Genomic DNA, 20,334 nt, shown 5'->3' with positions numbered 1-20,334 from the left:
TTAGGGATTATGGCCAGTGCTATTTTTCTAGAAAAAGAGTTGTTGGAACTCACCATGAATGCCTTCCTTTTTCTCTTATAATGGAAATGGTGTCTACCTGAGAGGTGCTGGAACTGAGTTCCAGTGAGTTCCAGCTGAAAAAATGCCACAATTCTGGGACTAACCACATCTGTAGAGCACCACATTGGCCACCCCTGGTTCCAGAGGATCTTCTTCCAGGTTATGTTGTGATCAGATATGTTTATGATACAGTGTATTCAAAAGAGCTTTCATTCATGATATTCCGGGATATGGTAAACATATCTACATTCCTGCTGTTTTCACACATTTTCTTATGAAGTTCTAAATTAGAGGGTGGTACAAATGTTTAACACTGAAATGTTTGATGGGGGGAAATGGACTTGAATGTTGTGAATCTGAGGAATGTTGTGAATTTGCGCTTGAAGCTCTCATCAAATTCAGAAGGTAAAAATTCAAAATTCACTTGGCAATTTAATTTATGCTAATTACAGTGATCCGAGACATTGCAAAGCAAAACATCACAAACTGAGATGCTGCAAGATGATGAGAATCAAAACATCACGATCATAATGAAATATTGCAGCACTTTAGTCAGTGTTATACTGCTTATTGTCACGTCTGATTGTTTAATAGTGTTAGAAATGTTTCTTCACTTTAGATAACTGATACGTTTTTGATTTACTAACAATGCATTCCTGTGCATGTCTACTTAGAAGTCGGTCCCATATACCATATTGGCCCAAATATAAGCCACACTTTTTTTCCAAATTCTGACCATGAAAAGTTAAAGTGCAGCTTAAATTTGCGACCTTACAAAAATTGCTGCGGTCAAACCCATGAGGTAGAGGGCGATGGGGAAGAAACTGAGAAGTGGGGCCACAAGTGAGCGGGACAAGGCGGGTGTTGTACATTAGGGGAGAGAGAGGAACCTCCCCTCAGGAGTGGCACAATTTTGCTCTCCTCTTTGGGAAGCACTCCCCCTTCTCCTGCCGGCAGTGGGCTCCTCCATTTCCCCCTCCCTCCATCTTTCTCTCCAGTGGCACGTGGATGCCTTAAACTGATAAGGAAGAAAAGAAGCCGAGGCAGGAGCAGCAGAGGCAGAGCTTGTGTCTGTGCTGCTCACAAGGAGAAACCGGCCTGGAAGGGGCGTCAAGAGTGTGTGCAAGAAAGCACCTCAGACAGACACACACAGCAAGTGGCTTATATTCGGGGAGTTTATTTTTTTCTTCTCCCCCCCCCCTTGAATTTTAAAGGTGCGGCTTATTTGTGGGTACGGCTTATATTTGGGCCAATACGGTAGTTCACTAAAATTCATTACCACATGAATGTGCCTAGTAAATAAGCCTAAGCAAGGCTGTAGCCAGTACATGTTTAGGTTTGTAGAAATTAAAGCAACAAAATTAGTTGAATTTTAAATAGTAAGTAAAATTATGCAAATGAACTGAAATACATTATAATGACATAGGGCTGACATCAGTGGCATTCCCTTGGCACCTTCTTCCTCACTGACATGAAAGACCACTTGGTCAAGGAGGGGGACAACCTGTTAAACTTAGGAAACAGCATCATAGCAGCATGGGGTCAGTCATTGCTGCAGTTCCAAAGGAGGGAAGATTTAGCCTCTGTATCTAGAGCAAGCTTCCCAGTCCAGATCTTCATGCATGGAAGGCAGCAAGGCCGGGTGTTGGGGACATAACAGCAGTCTCCCCTGTTCTCCCCATGAGATTTTACTTATGTGAGGGCTTTAACAACTAACATGAGAAATCTGCCATACTACCTTCCAGGCATCCCAGCCTGGGGGGTGGTCTCACATGCCAGAGCTGGGCAAAAGCAGGCAGAGCAAGAGTGTTATTTTTACCTTTGTACAGTAAGCTTCTTCCTATGCACTCACTCACACATCCCTCTCTATTGTCACAGCTGAAGGACACATTCCAGCCAGGCAAAAACATTCATGGAAGGTGCAAAGCAGGAACATCAAGGGGCCTCAGGAGAGTCGTGAGAGCCAGACAGAGGGGAGCTGCATGGAACCTGAGTTTTCCCGTCCCTGACAAATAGCTTCCAAATCAAACAGAACTTGAAGCTTAAGAGGGTGGAGTCAATGGAAACAAAACCAAAAGAGGGATCCCAAAATCAATTTTGTCCTTCCCAATTTTAAAATAGGCATAATAAGCTGCCTATGTAAAATGATACCTGCTTTTCTGTTTGGTCTGTTTGCAAAGGACTACTTCAAAGTATCAGCTGAAGTAAGAGGCAATGAGCAAAGCTAGCAAATAAAGATAGCCAGCATTGTTTACCTAACTGGTATAAACATTTTCACATAATGTATGGTGGGATTGCTAGAGATGAAATGAGGGGGAGACAAGGTTTCTGCCAAATGTCAGCAGGTACAAAAATCCAATCAACTTTCCCATCAGATAAGACAGCCTCTCTCTAGCATTCTGCCAGATAAGCTTCTGAAGTCCCCCCACCCTTTTTTTAAAGCAACAGTGTGGCCATGGCTCTGTCAAAAATTATATCTGTGCCTTCAAGAAAGACTATCCTAAAAACTTAATTTTGGCAGTAGTGTGCTTATATTTTGTTTCATGTTTAGATGTGGGGTAGGGCTCTGCATCAGATTCAGATGTGGCTCAGAGGGACTGGGCATTGGTTGACGCAGGTTGTGAAAGCTACAGACCATTACGAGTCAGACTCGTACAAATTAGACAAGACAACTCATGAAGAGGCCCACCTGACTGCTAGCTGGAGAAGGTAGGAACTGGACAAGGCCCGATTCTCCTTCCTGCCTGAAGTCCCACAGCATCGATACCTCCATTCAGGAGCTGTCAAGTGGAGGCAGTGATCCTGCGGGGTGCAGAGTGCCCATGCACAAATGGCTTCCCTGCAGAGAAGCCACTGGTAATCAGCACTCTGCAGAATTGAAACCCCCCCCCCCAATGTTGGGAAGAGGGGAATGAGACACATTTGTTACCCTAATTAAAAAACAGCTGTGCCCCTCCCCATAAATTCAAGGCTGGATCCAAGGTGAGGAAAGTGGTTCCTGGGTTGGATCAGGCAAAGCTGGCCTGATTAGGGGCCACTGGATCTGAGCCATAGGGCAGATCAATGGGGCTGTACATAGCCTTCGTGCTGTGGACTAGCCGATTGTGAGAAAGATCTACGACACTCATTTGTGCCTTTTCCTATCCTGTACACTTGGAGTGAGCAGAAAGCAGATCAAGATCTCTTGGTTCTGTACAAGGCTGTACTCCCTCTGAAGGAGCAGGTACATAGCTTACGATGTTCCTAAATCCATCTCCAATTATATTTGATAACACCGAATTTTGTAATTACCTAGTTCAGAATACAACTCTGCTCACCTCTTAATCCTCAGACTCAGGGCAGAGCAAACCCTATTTCTCTCAAATGCAGAATAATACAAGCAAGAGTAACTCATTCCTCCTTTAAAAGCGCTTATTATCAATGCAAGGGCAGAGTGCAGGCTACTTTTCTTGTTTTGCTTTGCTTGAGCTGGCTTCAACTGAAATAGTTTGGTGTCAGACGTAAATGGCAGGCAATCACTAAGAACACCTGGGCAAGTGAATCTGAAGTATCCATCCACTCTCAAGGAGAAATAAAGCCATTTGCAGAAGATTAATTGACCCAAGACTTGCCAGCCATTAATATAAACAAAAACCAAGGGAACCATGTTTTCCCACGTTTTCTCATAAATATATTATAACGGCTAAAAGCAAACTCAATAAATGGAAGAACTGGCATTAAAGGCTTATTAAAGTAATAATACCATGCATTAACACAGTGATTTCCCTCCCAGAGAAATGCCCAAACTGAGTTTTACAGACCGTCAATCAACTCTCCTTCCACTCCTCCTGGCCCATTTTAAAGACCTACCTTCATTTCTGCAGGTACATTTAACCAGAGGGATTATGTTGGGTCTGCAATTATCCATGCAGGAAGGGGAAGAATTTAAAAACAATGCAAATCAGACCATGACCTATTTTTAGGTGTTGCCGACTAGCAGTCTAGAAAGACCTTAGAAAATGCTAGTATATGAATGTCATATAGAAAGGATTTGTTTGGTAAGCAGTTCTGACTTGGATGGGGATGTGTCTACCTAACTTTGTAATGGCCAGGTGATATTTCAGCATTCCCTTGTCCAAGTTAGCAAGGACAGAAAGGAAGTGCAATTTGTTGGGTAGATACAGTGTTGGACTTGGTTGGGAGAATTTGGCTTCCAGTCCTTCTCAGCAGGGGTGTGCGCATGCAGTTCTAAAACAAAAAGGCGAACCCGTTGTTATGAGCAGTGAAATAATTAAAATAACATGTCTCACAGTCTGCTTCTCTTTGTTTTAACAAGTCTGATTGCAACTGCTTTTTCTCATTTTTATTGTTTGACACTGCATTTAATTGTGGCATTTGTGTTGTGAACTGCTCAGAGAACTGATGTCATGGGGTGGCTATATAAATTTAGTTAATAATCAGTAAATAAATAAGCAAAAATATAGAAACAAAATGGAGGCATACCTTGCTTTGCTTCTCTTATTCATGTCTCAAATAACATATTCCTGAAACTGTCAAGAGGCTTTGTACTGCATTGCTTAGTAATTTGGCACATAAACCCTATTCACACTATTGTATACGGCATGTAAAGGGTTAAAAGGAGGTTGACAGCAACCTTGGCTCCTTCTCTGTCTCAGTGGGTGGGCTCCATGTTGTATCTGTGAATTTTCAGCCCTCAACTAGGTCAGTTCTATGTAAGCAGACCTCAGTAGGATTCCTTTATCATCTGTTTAATAAAATAACAGTTTTGCTGTTCTCCTGGAGTCAGCTATGGTTAACAGGAAGGTGTGCAACTGTGTGACAGACTCACATAAGGATATTGTGCACACATTACTTGTCTGTAGGGTTCCCAAAGTTTGAATGAGAAGTGGCATTCTTCTAGCCCCATCCCAATGTCTTGCCCTTGTGCTATCTCCACCATTCAACATCCATGTGTTGAGAGCATTTATTTGCAAAGGAACTCCTTACTTGTAGGGGCTCAAGGTTCCATCAACATATCTGTGGTGTGGAGCCTCTATGCACCATCAAATGGTTGTAGGGGATTTTGCAGCAATGGTGCTCAAAGCATGGAAACCAGAGGACAGGTGGTGCAGGGAAGCCCTCCTTTTCAAGCAAATTACCAGAAGATTTCTTAGGAAACCAGAAGTGTTTCAATATTAAGTTTAAGACCAGTTAAATTTCATTCAGGGGGATGAATCTCCTCAGTTTATGAGAAGAATCATTCTTTTCACTAAGTATACAATTTCTGCTCATTGATAGCATTACACTGGGGAAGGTATGTAACCTTAGCTGAATGGCAGGTGCCAAATTGAACAACTGGAAATGCGTTACCACTTTATCCGTCACTGAAATTGGGCTAAGAGGGATATTGTGAGCCTGACACATTCTCCAGGGGTTTCTAGAGTAAGGAAGGCCATTCCATGGTTTGCATTTAGATGAAAATATTTTGCGAGCAAGACTGGCAACAGGAATTGCAGACATCTCTCTGCAGGCAGACTTTGTGTTGATCAGTTCCTCTAAAAGTTCCCTTGTCTGAGAGATTTTAATTTTTTTAAGACAGTGCATTTTGCCTTTGAAACTTACCTGAATCCAGAACTCCGATCTTATGGAAGATTTATTTACAGGAATCAGAATGCAAATTCAACATTCTAATAAGATGCTGGGTAGAGTAGGTAGAAGCAGAAAGAAGCAGGGGCTATGGGAAATCAGGTCACAGTAGGGTTGGAGCAACCACAGAGCAGTATTTTTTGTTATTGTTATAGTTAAAATTTGTATACTGCCCTTCTTCCATAGATCTCAGGGCAGTTCACAGCATAAAAATGCAAGATAAAAAGAAAATACATAATAAGAACAAGGACCCCTGCACCCCTCCCACAAACACATTTAAAGGGATATAGGATGTTAGTCAACAAAAGCCTGGTCAAAGAGGAAAGTTTTCACCTGGCACCTAAAGATATGTAATTAGGCACCAGGTGAGCCTCCCTAGGGAGAGCATTCCACAAATGGGGAGCCACTGCAGAAAAAGCCCGTTCTCATTTTTCCACTCTCTGGACCTCTTGTAGAGGAGGCACACAAAGACGATGATCTCAGGGTCCAAGTAGGTTCATATGGAGAGAGGTAGTCCTTGAGGTAATGCTGTCCTGTGCAGTTTAAGCCCACTGGGGGCCAGTGAAATAAAAGCAATTCTAAATGTACCAAGGTAGAATTCTGTTACTAATATCTATGCTGCATCCTACTGCACCAACTATATCATGCAGTGGAGATATTCATATGCCTTCTTGGTAGAAAATGTGTTCAGAATCCTGTTCTGAAGAGCCTTTGACACCAGCTCTGTATCCCTTACCTCAGCATCTTCAGCAAAGATCTGAACTGGGAGACTATGCACATACAACTCTACACACACAAGCTGTCTTGTGTGATTGGGGGTTCTTAGTCATGTGGTGGAGCCTACATCTCTATGGCTGCATGGATCTGTTCAGGCGTCAGACAAGCATGTTCATAGTTCATATCACAGGAACAACTAAATATAGTTTTGAAAATTTATATTACATAGAAGAAGAGACATGCAACATTTGGCAATATAGAAACTACATTATCCTCCTGCTAGAGCAGCTTGGAAATTAATGCCACATTTCCATGGAAACTTCATTCCTCAAGAGATATTTGGGGGGAAATGTACTTTTAGAAAAGAGGAATGGCCCTTAGAATGACTTTTCTTCAGATATGCCCCCTGCCAGACCACCCCCAACATCAACTCTGCTGTGCACCCTCCTTACATGTTTTTACCTGATTTTGATAATATGTGAATGTTGGGTCTGGAGAAGGGCCATCCTGTCCATTAATCTAACCCTGGCCCTGGTTAATATACAGCTGTACCAAACATCCATCACAAATGCATCTACACTGCGTGAAACAATAAAAATGTATTTGTATCCATATAACTTGGCTGAAGTTATAGATTTTCCTCTAGCAGTCTGTCCAGTGCAGAAGGGATTTAATGGCAGTATTCAGTCTGCAGCTCCACAACACATTTTACATCCTGGTGCCCGCCTGCCATATCATTTATTGTCACTTACCACTCAGAGTGAGTTTTCTTACTTGTGATCCACATCAGTTGTCGAGAGCCAGTGTGGTGTAGTGGTTAAGAGCAGTAGTCTCGTAATCTGGGAAACCGGGTTCGCGTCTCCGCTCCTCCACATGCAGCTGCTGGGTGACCTTGGGCCAGTCACACTTCTCTGAAGTCTTTCAGCCTCACTCACCTCACAGAGTGTTTGTTGTGGGGGAGGAAGGGAAAGGAGAATGTTAGCCGCTTTGAGACTCCTTAAAGGGAGTGAAAGGCGGGATATCAAATCCAAACTACTACTACTACTACTACTCTTCTTCTTCTTCTTCTTCTTCTTCTTCTTCTTCTTCTTCTTCTTCTTCTGAACCCTTGAGAGGTGACAGCACCCACCTGAGAGGTGTCAGAACTGAGTTCCTGTGAGTTCCCCCTAAAAAAGCCATGGCTATGGCTCAACTGACACAGTGAGTTGACCTACATCATAATGTCTGGGAGAGGTAAATTTGCCTTGAATGTGTCAATCCCTACATGAATTCCTAGTCATCATAATAAGTTTCATTCTAATGACTAGACCCTTTCCTCCAATTAAAGAGATCAAAATAACAAGTGCTTGTTTCCACAGGAAGTTCAAAAGTTGGCTTGGTGACCTTGCTCCAGTTATGGTTGGAGTGCTGAGACTTTAGTCCTGCATGTAAGGCATACTGTTAATTTGCACCATAGGTAAGCTAATCTTCTGAAATGATCTTTCAGAGAACAGGCTGCCCTGAGGCTTCCAGAATCGTGGTGCAACCAAAGAGTGAATAAGAATAGCGTGCAATTTTCCATCCATGCACTTTGATTTCAAACTCCAGCACTGTAGCTAAGACAAACTAATTGTTTAAACCATGTTGCTGCTGAAGGATCTTTAATACAAATGAGGTATCATTAGGAACCACTTTTACTGCCATTATTTAAGACGTAGAAATGATAGCACTGTTGGCACATTTACTGAAGTAAAAATAAATCTCTTGACATTGTTTAGGCTAATGAGTTTAAAATGATCTTTATAATAACAAAAGCAAAAGCGAGAAGAAGAAAAAGGAAATACCCCAGTCATCAGCACCCCAAAGAGATCAAGCTGCATCGAAACAGCTGGCCTCTTCATTATGGTAAAAAGAACTCCTGCTCTGAAGACTATGTGACTCAGTGAAAATAAGGGCTTGTAAGATGGAATATAAATGCATATAGCACCACTATTTTCTTCTGACCCCAAGAACAATGTCTGGTCAATGAGTTCAGGGGATTAGGGGAGTAGGGGGTGGAAGCTGTGGAGCCTCCATGCAGTTAGTATAGCAAGGGCTAGGGATGGTGGAGAGAGTTGAATCAGTTGAATCTCCTTGAAATTCACTTTGCAGAAATATTTGCAAAGTTGCCCACCTTATTCACAGCATTGTAGACATTTTCTGAATGCTCAGACTGGACATGACATACATGAGTTTGGGAGTGACTTTTTGTGGCAGAAAATGAGAACTACACACGTACACTCTACTACACATAGAACAAATTCTGTATCTACTCAAGGCATCTGGGAAGGCATAATGCCAACATCGTGTTTTTACTGCCATTCTAATATCCATCCATGCCTTGTTTTCCAAATTGCCATTCTGATTTGAACAGTCTCTGCAGGTTATGTATCTGGTTCAGAGAACTAAGCATAAGTTTCATGCCTAGTTTTAACTTCCAGCCTTTCCTTTGATCCTAAATGTTGATTTTAATCCTTTGGCCTTTGGCCATCAAAGTGAAATTTGTAGGCCTGACCTAGCAACCTAAAATGGAAAGTGGCTGCCAAGGGATTATTTATGATCCTTGCCTTTCCTCGCTTTTTGCTCAGAAGGGAGTCTTATGACCTAGAATGTCAAGAAGGTTGTACCTATAAACTCCCTCCTGTGATTCACCTATGACTTCTATAACTGATCAAAGGACCAGAAGAACAGCTGGAAACTATAAGGGACAGAGGTGAGTATATGTAGCCTTAAGCTATCATCTTGACAGTAAACATTTTTAAATGCAAGAGGGACCTGGTCTATATTTTGTAATTCTTAAATGTCCAATATCTGGGAGTTAAATCTGCCATGTATGGCACCTGCATAGTGAAAGATATGCAGAATTTTAAAGCTTTGGCTGGGAAGACAATTTTATAGAGATATGGTTACTTTCACCACATGCTCAACAGAACATCAACTACAGTGGCATCCAACGGACTCACATTTGAAACTTTGGGGAAATGTTTTCCATTAAATTCTGTGGTTTGGGGGAGAGGGGTGAATAGAGGGAGTTGTTCACTGAGGGTGGAGAGAGTTGTGTTCTCTTGTTTCTTATGGAAAACCAATAAAAACTCATTTGAAAAAAGATATGCAGAATTCAAACATGTTAAACCCATGGGGGCTTAAATGGAAGGAAATGTGCTTGTTAAATTAAGAATTCCAAATTAGTTGAATGTCACCAGAACGCCATGGAAATGACTTCTTTAAAGTAATTCAATGATGGTGGGGGTGATGGTGGTGATGATATATTATTTCAAATATCGCATGTGGACCCATTACTATCTGCCCACTGTTGGAGGGTGTGCAACACAGGTTGCTATGCCATAGTTCTTTTGGAGTCAATTGTGCTGGAAATATGCTCATTTCAACTTGTGGTTTCTCCTCCCCCCACCTCAGTACGTTATACACTCTAACAAGAAATCAGCTGAGATGGCTCCTTGCGCTGTCAATGTCAACATTTTACACAGCATTTAGATGTTGCTGTTTCCAAGCAATCTGTCAGCAAGCAACCTTGCAAAATCCAAAGTGTCAACAAAATAATAGAAAAAGGCTTTCTGAATAATAGCTTGAGGAAATCAAATCAAAAATTCCTCATAGACTAATGCTAGGGGAACACCAGCAGGGACCTCACATCTATAAACTCTGGAGCGATCGTGAGGGTGAATTTAATAGCAAACAATGGCCTCACAAAAGTGTAAAATTATCCCACAGTGCTGCTAACTACCTGACAGGTGATAAACTGAAATTCATTTGTTTTGAGAAAATATTTTGTGATCTTAAATGTATGGCAGATTGGGTCACATACATTATGACATAACCAAAGACAATCAAGTACTGCTCCCTTCCCATTTTAGCGATGGCTAGCACCTTCAACATATGCCAAAGATGTTCTCTTATACAAAGGAAGACATGTTCTATAATCAAAATCACTGTGCACCAAACAGAGGAGGCAAGACTGGGGATAAATTGTAGCAACCCCTATGGAGTATCTAGGGCAAGCTGTGCTTTGAGGCTTAGAAAGTAATTTGGGGCTCACTTGGACCCTTCCCCATTCCCTCAGTGCAGGGTGACCTGAGGCGAGAAAAATCCAGCTCAGTTTCTCATTAGGGCCAACGCAGATGTGACATGAAATGTGCCTTGGCATTTAATGCACACATTTGGGTTTGTTTCTTTTTGAAATGCGCATAGCATATGCCAGGGAGGGCTAATCATTACTGACACCAGAGCAGGCAAGGAGAGCGAGTTTAACTCTCTCATAACTCTCATAGATAGGATTTGCTGCTCAGAAGCAGCTCTGTGCGCTGGACGTAGAGATCCTATCGGTGCTCTTCAGCACTGAGTCATGCGAGTGGTCCTATCCCTGCTTGCTAAATCCCTCACAAGATGGGGAGTGGAGAAAAGCCCATGAGCTTCATTGCCCACTGCTGTCCCTGTTGTCCTCCATGAATTGCAGTAATAACATCTGTAGCAGTTGGGAATGGATGACACCACAATGTCAGTTTGCTTCTAAGTTTTTGAATATTAAATATTCAAAATAAAAGTTCTCCACATTTCTGCAGCAATTTGTGATTTATTTATTTATTTATTTTTAATCCCCATGAAAATTCACCAGTATTTTAGTGCAAATTTCTCCCAATAAATACATTTCTATATGCATTTTTCACTCACATGCAGATTTTTGCATGTGATTTCCCTTGATGTAATGCATCTTAGTATGTCATGTTTACTCATATTATTTTTTTTGCACGTTGTCTTCCTTCTTTTTTAAATACATGCTGGTTGAAGAACTGAGTCACAAAATTCGGAGAAATGTGAATTTTGAAGGAAAACTGTGTTTCAGTCTGCATGTTGGTTTGATATGTGTAAATTAGGTAGCTTTTCACAACCTACATACAATGTCAAATTCTCTGCCCCAGTCCTGGTAGAAAGAGCCTTTTCTATTCATGTAAGCTTCCCATGCAAATGACAGCCCTGGTTTGGGATGCCTGAATGATGGGCTAGCATGATAACAGATGTAATCAAAGGCCCTGGACTTAGTCCATGTGACTGCATTTTTAGAGATACTCAAGGCACTCCACAAGGTAACACTAGCAAATTTCTGAATTGGGCCCGAGGCTTGTAAATTAACTAGAGGGGAAGGAGCCCCTCACCCAGCATATCATGAAGCTTAAGGAACTAGGTGGAGGGAGAAAGGCTGCAAGGAATCATTAACTTTGTAATTTGGCTGCATTTCTGTAAACAGAAAAGGAGGGTTAATTTTTCTTTTCCAGCAAGGCATCCAATTTACTTTACACCCTGGGTGATTTACAAATTCATTAGCGGAAGCCAATGGTGTTAGTTACAGTGATGTAAAACTGTAATAAGGTTCCTCGTGAATGTGTGCTGTAAAATGGACAGCATAATGATGATTTAGAAAAGTATGGGATTTTTGTGCACCTAAGAATGACAGTCACTAGTCTTAAAGCGACACTGATAAACATTTCATCAGTTTATCATTCAAGTTAATTAATCTTGATTCTCCGGATTTATTTATTCAGTTTTCTCTGCAACCAAAGACTTTCCCCATCTACAGCTGTACAAAGTATTCACTTGCAAATGTTTTCAGGGGCAAAATAGTGCTTTCCGAGGAGTCCAGCCCCATAAACCCCTCCATCCTGCTTTTGTGGCTTTTTGCAGGTGTTTGCAGTAGGGTGCTCTTCACCAACACCCTGTACAGGTGTTCACCAACACCCTGTAATCGTACGTTTTAGCTCCCAAATGCCACAAACCTGGAAGTGAGTGTTCTGGTTTGCGAACGTTTTTTTGGAATCCGATGCTTCCACAGCTTCCGATTCAGTGCAGAAAGCTTGGTTTTCGAACGTTTTCGGAAATTGAACGGACTTCCGGAATGGATTCCATTTGAGAACAAAGGTGCAAGTGTGTTGCCATGTTTTCTCTGATTTCTCCCTCCTTGAGTGATAACTGTAATATCAGGCATTGCAGACACAGTGACATGCCAGCAGCCCAGTGCAGCTAGTCCCATTGGTTTATGCGTGAGCAAATGACTCTCAGTGCTTCCTGTGCAACACCTAGAGCTGTATTATCTATATATTGTCTTTTCAACAAAAGTAAAACTCAACCGTTATTAACTCTCACATCTTTATCTTCTTATTTTTGAAGAAGAAGACTGACAGCAGCACACACTAGCAGTGGTTTGTTTATATGATCAGGTGATCTAGAGGATGGGTTCATCACAGTCTAATCTTGTGCCATCAGACCAGTGTATTTTTATTAATCTTTGTGGATACTTAAACTCTTTAATTTGTCAAAACTTGTATCTGACCTTTAAAGCCCTATATGGCCTTGGCCCAGTATACCTGAAGGAACGTCTCCACCCCCATCGTTCAGCCTGGACACTGACTTCCAGCACTGAGGACCTCCTGGGTGTTCCCTGCCTGCGAGAAGCGAGGTTACAGGGAACCAGGCAGAGGGCCTTCTTGGTAGGGGCATCCATCCAGTGGAACACCCTCCCATCAGATGTCAAGGAAATAAACAACTATCTGACATTTAGAAGACACCTGAAGGCAGCCCTGTTTAGGGAAGTTGTTAATGACTGATGTTTTATCATGTTTTTAACACCCTCCCACCAGATGTCAAAGAAATAAACAACTACCTGTCTTTTAGAAAACATCTGAAGTTTAGGGAAGTTTTTAATGTTGGATGTTTTATCGTGTTTTTAATATTCTATTGGGAGCTGCCCAGAGTGGCTGAGGAAACCCAGCCAGATGGGAGGGGTATAAATAATAAATTATTATTAAATTATTATTAAACTTATCAAATGGCAAAAATAAAGAAGTATCTAAATTTGAGCTTGAGACCCAAGGCCAAGTGGCCCTCCTGCGCCACCCCTGATTGGTCCTGATTATTTTTGTTGCTACCTTGCCACAACAGGCATGGCGAAAGCATCAGCCTCCTGTAAGTGGGCTACCAACAGTGTTTCTGTCCTTTTTTCCTCATAGTGGACATGGTGGCAGCATGACTCCACACTGACAATCCAGGTGATGACATTGCTGAAGGCAAATCAGACACTCATGTTGCTCTCGCACTGAAAGTAATACACAGTTGATAGTCTGTGTCTACATTATCAATGCCATGATTTGAACAAGGATGATTGTCATTGCCTTGGCAACAAAGATGTGTTCTCTCTCCCCTCCCTACCCCACAACAGCCCTCTTGTGAATACCTGTGCACCCTTTGACATAGGATCACAAAAATCACTAAAAGCAGGGTAGGTGGGTGAGATTCCAATTGGCTCAGAGAGTTTGTGAAATGCACACACACAAACACTTCACCTCAATGCCAGCATAAACCGACTTAATTTTATATATAGCAGGAGAGATAACAGAGAGTGGATAGGTATGGTTAAGGATATTATGAAACATTTTCAAACAAAGTAAGTACATTGATTTTTCTATTTCCCCCCAGAATGTCATGAGTACTTTCTCAGACCACTTCTAATTCTCCTTAGGCTGATAAGCATCATGCTAGTTCCCAATCTGAGCGCATTCAATTTCGTGAAGGTGAGAAAGTGGATTTTATTCAGCTCTGGCCAGCAGCCAAATTAATTCCTTATCCGCCCCCCCTCCCCCTCCCCAAATCTTGTTCAATGGACTAGCAATTTAAAAATAATAAGCTTGGGTTTGCTTGCTTGTTTCGGTTTTTGGCCACCAACCATCATGACTTGTGAAGATCTCTGAAGGTTTCTTACAACGTGGAGTTTCACATTGTGTATGTGGCCTTAGCCTACTATCAGCTGAAAGCAGCAAATGAAACTCTTGGGGCCTAGGCCTCTCAGTGAAGCTGCTTAGTCAACTAACCGTGTAGGGAAAGGAGGCTGTTGATATGGTAGATTAACTTCCAGACCACCTCTTGAGACTTGCAGGCAAAAGGAGAGACTAGCTTCATCTGCCTGATAAAAATTACCCAACTATTCCCAGGCACATGAATGTATAATAGGCCAGGAGTTTAGAATAGTTCAGAATTCATGAGAACCTGACACTGCATTTACTAATGGAGATGATTTATAGTCACAGCCCTTTAGGTCTTGAAAGTGCAGTTTGTAATAATGTATGTTCTTAGAACATGCCCTCTACTCCTCAAATCAATCCAAATGTCCAATCCAATCCAGATATGAAGGGTGCTTCCAGACTATCACTGTTTGAAGTTCACATACCAGCAAATGCAGGTTGTGCAATTCTAGTTGATTTGGAAGATCTTCTGCAACAACCGCACTTTCCTAAAGCATCAGATTTTTTTGTGGTAAGGAAAAGCAATGAGAAAAGAAAAGACACTGGAAAGTGTGGGGCAACACTGGCTTTGACACAACATCATCTAACCTCCCCACCAACAAATCAGAATGAATGCTCAATAAACAGGTCATCTGGAAGTGCTCAAAACACTTAAAATCCAATACGGCAGTAGTTTATACTTCCCAAATTGATGATTCTGTGAACCTCATCATCAGATGGTTTCACTAACATCACCAACCCAGCCATTCCTCAATTGTCATTTCTGCCTTTCCCCCAATTGGTGAAAGAAGCTAACAGCAATGCAAACCATAAGCGCCAGGTCTAGGGGGCTCCGGGTGCTAAGCACCCATAAAAACAACGCTGAGCTCCAGCATGACTTCTGATTACCAGAATCACAGGCACCATTGGGCACTCATAACCTGGAGCCCAAATCCGTGCCTCTGGTGCAAACACAGTACAGAATAACAAAAGGCAGTCAAATTGCACTAAAATACTACATAAAAACATTAGAACAAGGCACTTAAACATCAATAAAGCAATAAAGCAACAGGTAAAAGCCAATAATACAATTTATTGAAATCAGCTGATAGGCCAACAGCCTTTCTAAGTGAAAATTTCTTTTCCTCCTGAAAAAGAGTTCAAAATGGAGCTAGCTGGGCCTCCCTTGGCAGGGATATTCAGAGCCTGTGAGAAGGCTCTTACCTGAGATGACCAGCATTTTTGCTGGTCATCTAACTGTGGCTATGTGCAAGCAGACCTATCTCTATACAAATCCTATGTGCAGAACCCATTTTGCTTATTCATTTAAATGCTTATACTCCCCCTTTCACCCCTTCATTTGTGTACATGACATTAGCCAGGGATGCATTTGGAAATTCCTTCCTGGGAGGCATATACATGTCATTTTGATTGATCCATTTTGATTATCAAATGCAGTCTCCCTCCCCATGGCAGTTGTGAATACTATAATTATTATAAGTAATAATTTTATTATTTATACTCCACCCAACTGGGTTTCCCCAGCCACTCTGGGAGGCTTCCAGCACATCCAGAAACATACTAGGGTTGGGTGAAAATGCCCTCCCAAAATTTGCCACAGTATTTATTTTGAAGGCTTGTGATTTGCAAGTTTATTTTGTTGTGCTAGGGTTTAATAACTTGTTTTAGCTCCATATTAATCTCTAAAGATTTTTTTGAGCTATATTCATGGCTTTCTCAGGCAGGCAGTCGTGGAGTCTTTAGCCTCCAGTAATGTGAAATGATTAAACCTATAATGAGTGATTACCTTAATATAAACCGCTTTGGCACATATTAATTTGGGCATCCATGGAGCATAGATAAAACTATAAAAACTTCAGGATCTTCCTCCAAGTGGGCTAAGGGAAACACTGAAATGAACTACCATTGTGCTGTCAGAAGTAGATAATTTGTGGCAAATTTATGTAGGTAGTGGGTGGGTGCCAACCCAGAATCACTAACTGCACAGAGAGTTTATAATTTCTTAATACCAACCTGGAAATCGCCCTCTGTAGACCATTTGAGGTATTTTGACTTCTTCAGCATTTTACAGACAGCAATAGCCATGGTGGGAGAAAGTAAGCACGGCTATTATTATTACTGCAGAACTGAGAGAAGTAAAAAATAACCCCTTTGTCCCACTGTTCGCAATTTAAAATGTTGAGGTCTGAAAAGCAAGCCCTTAAATCCTTAAATCCCACCCACTTACTTTTAGGTAAGCCTGTAGTATTGTATTGGGAATTCAATAGGGTCATACCAAGTTCGTTTATTAGCAAGGACTGCCATTTAACTGTGCAGCAAGAGTTTGCCATTATGTTTTTATTACACCAGAGGGTTGGCCTATTTTTGAAAAATGTCAGTCGCTGGGGTTTAATTGGATGTCTGGCACTAGTTTAATTTGCAAAATCACTGTTTATTAAGAAGAGAGCCTTCAAGACAGCTGGAAAGCCTATAGCTGAAAAATACATACACCACTATTTGATTACTATGCATTTCTGGGTGCTGTGCTTTTGTGGTGCGGACATGCTGTCAATTTTAACAAATAGTTGCTTGATTTTTTTAAAAAAAGTAAGAGCAAAGCCAACAGAATAATAAAGCTATACCTCTCAAGGCCAGCTAATATATCATGTTTGTTTGTTTGTTTGTTTGTTTTACATGCAGCTAGTCCTCACCTTAAATCATAGATTTGATGCATCATGAACAGGGAATTTAGCCAGCCTGGTTGCTGCAGTTTGGCCAATATCATTGCTAGCTTCCATTTCCCTAAGACCCAAATTCTGTTGATGGAGCCAGCAAAAGCTAGCAAAGCAGATCATTTTGGTGCGCTCCTGACTGCTTCAAATGGTAGAACTGCTTCCCTGTTTTTTTCAGGGAATGTTTTAAGCTGTTTGTCTTCTTCATTTCCTGAATAACCCCGCTTGAAATGTCAATCCCTTTACTAAGCCAAAGATTTCCCAGTCACAGATGAATGACATCATTCACCACTTCTCTAGTCCAGGCTGGCTGTTCACAAACTCTCCCTAGCACAGCTTCTCCGCAGATATAGGTCTGTGTAATCAGGGTGGTGGTGTACCATCTTCTGTCTCCAAATCTAGGAGAGTTGTGTACAGCTATTAACCAAATGAAGAACAACAAAGCCAGTGGACCTGATGGGATACCTGCTGAAGTCTTCAAAGTGGGCGGAATTGAATTTACACAACAACTTCACAAGCTCATCAGAAAAATATGGGAGAGAGAGGAGATCCCAGCAGACTTTAGGGATGCCAAAAATATCAATCTCTTTTGGAAAAAGGTGATAGAACATATAGCGGAAACTATCGAGGCATCTCCTTATTAGTTGTGGCCGGCAAAATTGTTGCAAGTATGTTAGCAAACCATCTCCTAACAATATCCGAGGCTACCCTTCCTGAATCCCAAAATGGTTTTCAACCTTCCAGGGGGACAGTGGACATGATTTTCACTGCTTGACAGCTTCAAGAAAAATGCATAGAGCAAAACCAACCCCTATTTATGGTGTTTGTTGACCTAAGGCCTTCGACACTGTAAATTCTAATGCCCTGTGGACTGTCCTTCTGAAAATTGGCTGCCCAGATAAATTTGTGAACATCGTTTGGCTCTTCCATGATAATATGACAGTAACAATCACAGGTAACAGTGGCTCTCAAAGTGAACCATTCACGGTGGGATCAGGTGTTAAACAGGGTTGTGTTATTGCCTCAACTCTATTCATTATTTTCACTGCCATGATCACTTTGTCGAAGGGAAACTCCCCACCAGAGTGGAAATCATATATCGAACAGATGGAAAGCTCTTCAATCTGAGCAGGCTGAAAGCAAAGGGTAAGGTTACTGTATCTTCCGCCATAATGCTTCAGTATGCTGATGACAACATAATGTGTGCACACTCAGAGGATGAGCTCCAAACCATCCTAAATGTCTTCACAGAAGCTTACGAAAAGCTTGGCCTATTGCTCAACATCCAACAAGTACAAATTAACCCCTCTGCAGTGCCACAAATTCAACTCAATAGTGCAACGTTGGAAAATGTTGATCACTTCTCCTACCACAAGGGCCAACAATGATGCCGAAATCTAGCATCGCTTGAGCTCTGTGAGTGTGGCTTTCTCCCAATCGAAGTGCAGAGTGTTTGAGGACCAGGACATTCACAGGGAAACCAAAATGCTTGTTTACAAAGCTATTGTACTACCAACCGTACTGTATGCTTGTGAAACATGGACAACTTATAAACGCCATCTCCAACTCTTTGAAAGATTCCATCAACGGTGTCTCTGAAAAATTTTACACATCACTTGGGAGGACAGGCAAACTAATGCCAGTGTACTGGAAGAAGCAAAGATCATCAGTGTTGAAACAATGATGCTTCAATATCAAGTTTGTTGGACTGGACATGTTGTGCGGATGCCTGATTATCGTCTTCCAAAGCAAGTACCCTATTCTGAACTTAAAAATTGAAAGTGTAATGCTGGAGGTCAAGAAAAGAGGTTTAAAATCTCTCTCAAGGTAAATCTAAAAAAATGTAGTATAAACACTGACAACTGGAAAACACTGGCCTCTGAGTGATCCAATTGGAGAACAGCCTTTACCGAAGGTGTCATGGACTTTGAAGATGCTCGAACTCAGGACAATAGGAAGAAACGTGCTAAGAGGAAGGCACGCCTGACAAAGCCTCACCGTGATCAACTCCCACCCAGAAACCTATGTCCCCACTGTGGAAAGGATATGTGGATCCAGAATTGGCCTCCACAGTCACTTACGGACTCACTTTTACAACTGTGTTCATGGAAGACAATCTGACTCGACCATGAGTGATCACCAAAGAAGAAGAAGAGCTCCATTTTTTGTGTTATGTTATGTATTTTGTGTTTTTAGGTTGTGTTTATGTTGCATACTGCCTGAGTTTCAGATGAAGTGCAGTATATAAATTTAATAAATAATCATAATCTATTACACTACAGATAAGGCTTTCACTGTTAAAGAATGGGATCTAGTTTCTGGGATAGCTAGGTTTGCAGGTTGCCTTGCGAATTGCTTTATAAGAACAAGTTTTCTTGCTCATGCTTCTTTTATTTTCTCTAACAACAGGTCCCCAAGACATGATGGAGACTGAGGGGTTGTCCTCTTTTTAAAGCATGGAATATATGGCTGGAAAACCTTGCAATTGTGCAAAAATAAACCTTGTCCCTTTTTTTTTTACCATGTTGAGACAAAGAAAGCTGGTTTATGAGCCACATTCAAAACTCTTTGCTTGTCTATATGTGTGAATGCCCTATGATTTTGATAACCTATCAACAAACCTTTTTCTTCTATTTTACTGCACCACTGGATTTGCTAACTAATCCTCTAAGCCTTATTTAAATCCTCTAAGGCTATGCTTCGCTACTTTGCAGTGCCACATACTACAAATGTGTGTGTGTGTGTACATACACACACACACGCCTGATTTAGGAATTGCCTATGGGGTTTTATGTGGGGAGAGGTCTGGCAAATTCTGCCAATGTCTGCCCTCCAGCCAGCCAGCTTGTAGTGTTGCTGCTGCTTTTGGTACTGCAGAGAATTCTGTTTAACTTTAAACAGTGTTTGTTGCTGCAGAAACACAGCCTGAAGCAGCAGCAGTGGTGCTCCTACACAGCTCTCCAAAATGTGGGTTCATACCTCACTCTGAGGAAGGGACACCAGAGAATGCCTGCATTGCTATGGTATTGCTCTAACACTGTTGATTGTACAACATTTTCAGTTTAACATAGTTAAACTTTGAACAGTATTTGCCACTGTTGCAGGAAAGGGACAGTGGTGCAGCTGACACTCTCTGGTGGAATCTACAAACATATAAAAAATGCTGTGAAAATGCTTTATAAAAAATGTTTTGAAAAATACATTGGATTTGGCATAGCTCACTCTCGCCTTCTAGTGGTATATTTGTATATTGCTCTTTGCAACACATTTAAAACGTTTTATTTGCTGAGTCCTCTGTGGCAACATCAAAGGGGGCAGTTTGTGTTTGTGTTGCCACTCCCAAGGCAGCAGCAAATACTGTTCAAGTGGACAAGGCAATAGAGTAGGGGAGGAGT

The 20,334-nt window shown here is 41.6% G+C and overlaps 1 long non-coding RNA gene across 1 annotated transcript; it reads left to right on the top strand.

The window, feature by feature from the left end:
* The first annotated feature begins 13,520 nt into the window (after positions 1–13,520).
* On the top strand, positions 13,521–19,437 carry LOC309364096. The gene is made up of 4 exons (XR_014165728.1): positions 13,521–13,655; positions 15,365–15,455; positions 16,908–17,090; positions 19,349–19,437. It is a non-coding gene; the product is annotated as an uncharacterized lncRNA (long non-coding RNA).
* The last annotated feature ends 897 nt before the right edge of the window (positions 19,438–20,334 follow it).

This window comes from Podarcis melisellensis, assembly GCF_964234715.1.
Source record: "Podarcis melisellensis genome assembly, chromosome: 2".
NCBI lineage: Eukaryota > Metazoa > Chordata > Lepidosauria > Squamata > Lacertidae > Podarcis > Podarcis melisellensis.
This window is presented reverse-complemented; position numbering and strand designations above follow the sequence as displayed.